Source organism: Triticum aestivum, chromosome 7D (genome assembly GCF_018294505.1).
Source record: "Triticum aestivum cultivar Chinese Spring chromosome 7D, IWGSC CS RefSeq v2.1, whole genome shotgun sequence".
In the NCBI taxonomy this organism is placed as follows: domain Eukaryota; kingdom Viridiplantae; phylum Streptophyta; class Magnoliopsida; order Poales; family Poaceae; genus Triticum; species Triticum aestivum.
In genome coordinates this window covers 49,703,616-49,708,811 of record NC_057814.1, presented here as the reverse complement: position 1 = coordinate 49,708,811, position 5,196 = coordinate 49,703,616, and the positions used below count along the sequence as shown (strand labels likewise).

Here is a 5,196-nt window from a genome sequence, read left to right as displayed (position 1 = left end):
AGTATTCAGAAAAGTTCTGACCTATATCACATGGCAGTCGAGTCGCGTTGCCCTAAGATAGACAGGGTGGCAGTGGTGTCACGTGCTCGTCTCGTCGTCCGTCGTCGCTACCGCGACGACGTCCGCCTCGACTCGCGTTACCCTAAGATAGACAAGGTGGCCCTAGCGTCATGTCCTCGTCTTGGCGTTCGTCGTCGCTACCGCGACGACGTCCGCCTCGACACTTGCGTTACCCTAAGACAGGGTGGCAGTGGTGTCATGTGCTCGTCTCAGTGTGCGTTGCCGCTACCGCGACGATGTCCGCCTCGACCCGCGTTACCCTAAGATACACAGGGTGGCAGTGGTGTCACATGCTCGTCTTGGCGTCCGTCGTCGCTACCACAACGACATCCCCCTCGACTCGCATTACCCTAAGATAGACAGGGTGGCAGTGGTGTCACGTGCTCGTCTCGGCGTCCATCGCCGCTACCGCGACGACATCCGCCTCGACTCGCGTTACCCTAAGATAGACTGGGGCAATGGTGTCACGTGCTCGTCTCGGCGTCCTTCATCGCTACCGCGACAACGTCCGCGTCTAGTCGCGTTGCCCTAAGATAGACAGGGTGGCAGTGGTGTCACGTACTCGTCTCGGCGTCCGTCGTCGCTACCGCGGCGACATTCGCCTCGACTCGCGTTACCGTAAGATAGATAGGGTGGCCTTGGTGTCACGTGCTCGTCTCGGCGTGCGGCGTTGCTAATGTGACGATGAAAGTTCGTTAAGTCAACTAGAGGGGGCGTGAATAGGCGATTTTTATGAATTCTTCACTGAGGAATTTCAGGGTGAGGAAATTCCTTAGCGAAGAACTACTTCAGCGGAATAAGTACTCAGATCCATACATGACATAACATAAACATGGTCATCATGATGAAACGAAAACAGACACAGAGTACAGGAAGCGTAAGCATAGGATAAAACATGATGAAGACAAAACAGACTGAAGAAATTAAACTGAGGAAATTGAGAAAGTCTTCAGTCAAAGTCTTCAAAAAGATATGAACAAGCACACAACACAGTAATGAGGAAATGAAAGAGTTGAGGAAATAGAACCAGTAGGGTTGGTGAAGACAATGATTTGGTAGACCAGTTCCAACTGCTATGACAGTTGTACGTCTGGTTGGAGCGGCTAGGTATTTAAACCTGAGGACACATAGTCCCGGACACACAGTCCTCACCGTATTCTCCTTGAGCTACGGTCACACAGCCTCGCCCAATCACTCGTGGTAAGTCTTCAGGTGAATTCCAAACCTTCACAAACTCGGTCACTCGGCGATCAACAATTTCCTCTTGGATGCTCTAGACCATGACGCCTAACCGTCTGGAAGATGCACATTCTTCAGAGGTAACAAGTGTCGGATCCACGCAGGATCAATCTCTTTAGTGATGCTCAATCACTTCGGGTTTTTAGGTGTTTGGGTTTGGGTTTTCCTCACTTGATGATTTTCGCTTAAAGTCCTCGGAGGATGGGATGCTCTCAAATGACAAGTGTCGGTTTCTCTCGGAGCAGCCAACCAGATAGTGGTTGTAGGGGGCGGCTATTTATAGCCTAGGCAGCAGCCCTACATGATAAGACATAAATGCCCTTCAATGATATGACCGTTAGGTGGGTAAGATATTTTGGGACAGCTGGCGCATAGCACAGCAACGGTCGGAATTTTGAGTGTCTAATTCCTCAGGGCTATCATGTTCCTCACTTGTAGGCAATCCGCACTGGCGAATTCCTAACTCCTCAGTCAGAACAAATTCCTCAGAGACCAGAAGTACTTCGTCTCTGTCACTGAAGAAACTGACTGAACTGCATGAGATTTCCAATGGCTTCACTCGAAGGGATTGGTAGGTGTAGGATTTTAAGTTGAGCATCACTTGGAAATTTTTCCTTAGTATTTACTCGACCCCCTTTAACAGTACAGTGTTTCCTATGACTCAAGAAAGAGAAAATGAAACTACTAAAACAAAAGTCTTCACGCTTCATGTTCCTCGAATGAATACCAAGTCTTCAAGGTCACACCAATTTCTTCACTTTCAAAGTCTTCAGAAATTAAAAGGGAGTGAGTCAAAGATAATATTTTGTAAAATATTATCAATAGAAAAAATAAGCACGATAGAAGATGTGAATCTCTTGATACATAAGTGGGTAGGCGGCATTAATCAAGAAAAGGTAGTTAAGAATGCGTCCGTTGATTGGTATGACTAGAAGAAGGGACCTTTACATACCAGAATTTCATGTTTTGATTTAAGTCTTGGTAGGGAATTTCTCGAAAACCTATTAAATGATACAAAGGAGGAGTGATCACACAGGAAAAACACCAAGATTGGCATGAAATCCCATACATGGTTTTTTATCTGTGTTGCAACCTGACATGCCAAGGAATTTATTTAAAAACCTAATGCACTTCTATATTAAAATGAACAACCTGATGCACTTGCATGTTTCATTACGATTTTCATTTTTTCTATGATGACATATACAAGGTGTAAATTTAATCAAAATATAGTTTAGTGAAAGGCCATATAGTTGGCATCGGAAAGGGTCAGCTAGCCGCACAAATGCGCGGGAAACCCGGCTAGTTAACACTATTTATTGAGTGAATTCCTCCTCTCCCTCTATTTCTTGGTTATCGAGTTGGCTTGTTGATTTCCAGGCAATTTGCAATCACATATAAATTTGTGTATTCTCATGCAAAGAATCAAGGTTGGACAATTTAATGAAATAATGGACCTATTTGGTAGCACAAGTGCATGCTAACTCAGTTGGCTGTGGCTTTTGGGCATGGAGGGGACATCATGAGTTTGAATCTCACAAAACGCAACCGTTTCCTCGTTCTTTGCAAAAAACACAACGGACGAACCTCACCTAAACCTTGACCGCGGGTTAATTAAAGAAAAAAGTAGGGTATTTTGTTGCAAAACATGAGACGGATGGGCATAAATGATCCGTCTTTTATTAGTAAGGATAGATAGATAGATAGATAGATAGATATAGATAGATAAATATACATATAGATAGCATATAGACACGTGGGTTGTCGTTGTACTATATATGTGCTTTTTTGCATGTTATGCTATGATATAAAATTGTTTCTGCATGTTGTTTTCTTGCAATTTGCTTATCTTCATCTGAAAGAGTCCTGACTAAATCTCACTTGTCTTGTGCCGTCTGATTTAGTTTGCACACCATTTGTTTGTTTGATTTACTTTTTTCAGTTTTTTCAGTTTTTAACCTTTTCCATGTCAGTGCTATTACAATTCTATATGACGAGATCTCAAAAAAATAAATCTATATGGCTGTCAGCCCACAACTGGCAAATCACCAAGTGGGTGATGTGTGTTAAATGAACAAGTGGGCAATGTGCAAGTAAATGAAATGGCATAATAGACAATCGAGTCAAAGCACAACAGCCAAAGGATTTGAACTTTGTAAATATGCAAGACAACTAGTTACTCGGATTTCTTTCATCAAATTTTTCCTTGTTGGATCTCCACGGAAACATGCCGGCTATCTAATGTTTAATTGGGACCTAATTGCCCAAACCATATAAGGTGCCTTTTATTACCTACGGACAAATTTTCCGAGCATATGGAATTCTATCCCAGAGACCGCGATGAAGGTGGGCATTAACCGTTGTAGGAATGGCACTTCTGCAGGCACTCACTCTTCGTCTTGTAACAGTCGGCATTCTTATTCTCGCAACAGTAGCACTCAGCACGAATCTCAATGTTGAAATAACATACGAGAAAGAGGCTGCAAAATTTCTCGGTTTTCTTGCTCTCGCCTACAGATGTTGAGTTGATGATGGTAGCGTTGGTACTTGTGTTCGCCGCATGATCATCTTGGTTGACCATCCTTTGCTTATTATCGAGAGCACCTGTATAGTATATTTAACCTTAGTATGCAGTACCGCAGATGTGTGTGTGTATGTATGTCTGATCCGAAGAATTAGTGGCAAGAAGTTAACACAAGATTCTAAAGACGATGATGATATATACTTACACTGTGCACAAAGCACAAGGCATCCAATGAAGAATATCATCGTCCCCTGCACTAGGCTGCTCCCTCTCATATTGGTTATCTGTTACTTGACAAACTCAGTTCTAGTGGAGTGTAAGGTTCCAGTAGGAAATAGTTGGACTCCAAATGTGGCAGACACGGATGACAAGTCTATAAATAGCAAGAGTTGGAAAATACTTTAAATATTCATTAATGTACTACAAAAGATTGCAAGTGCACCAGATATATGTTCATTAATGTCGAGATTTTTTGCACATATATATACCTATACTAATAGGCACTCCCAAGAAATTCCCACATTAATTAGAGAAAAATAGAAAATGGAGGCCGTTGATTTTGCGGGTCAAGATTATAACTGTGTAGATCAGATCTTTAATTATAGAAACGGAAAAAATTAAAACAGCTTTAATTCTCACGTATCTCTCTTATCTCTCTATTTCTCATGCGTATCTCTTTAATTACAGAAAAGAAAGAAATTAAAACCGCTTTAATTTTCACGTATCTCTCTCTATCACTCTATTTCTCACGTGTCTCTCTATCAAAGTCCGCTTTAATTATCATCCTTAACCCGTCCGTCCTTGGGTGACGGTTCCACGATTGGCGCTTGGGCGATTCCCAGGGGATTCTGCGGTGACTCCTGGTAAACCCTAGAGTCCCCTCAGGCGACCCCGTCTCTGGCCTACGCCAGCAAACTCTCCCCCTAGCCTCGGCGATCCTTGCTGGATTGATCTCGAGACCGCTCACCCATCCACCAAAAGCCTTACGAGTGTTGCTAGGGCATTCATTCATAATACAACCACCTAGTAAACCATAGATCGATGCAAGTCCTCGACACAATGGAGAAAGTGGAAGGTTTGATGCAGAAGTTGCGGTTGCCAGAAGCAGAGAAGAAGGGAGTCAAGATCGGAAGAGGCGGGTTGAGGAGAACGGGAACGGAAGATCCACAGGCGATCGGTAAGGTTATGTCCGAGAAACCAGTATATATGGAAGGTATGATCAAATCCCTCGGAAGAGTGTGGTGTCCGATCAAGGGAATCAAGTGCAAGGGGTTAGAGGACAACACCTTTCTTTTCACCTTCTTGCAAGCAGCGGGGAAGAGGAAAGCATTGGAGGAAGGGCCATGGATGGTGGGCAAGGACCTGATTGTGAT

At 43.6% G+C, this 5,196-nt stretch overlaps 1 long non-coding RNA gene across 1 annotated transcript; it reads right to left on the bottom strand.

The window, feature by feature from the left end:
- Positions 1-3,515: 3,515 nt before the first annotated feature.
- Positions 3,516-4,184, bottom strand: LOC123164008 (uncharacterized). Its single transcript, XR_006482133.1, has 2 exons — positions 4,029-4,184; positions 3,516-3,903 (listed from the first exon to the last, which is right to left on the bottom strand). It is a non-coding gene; the product is annotated as an uncharacterized lncRNA (long non-coding RNA).
- Positions 4,185-5,196: the final 1,012 nt, after the last annotated feature.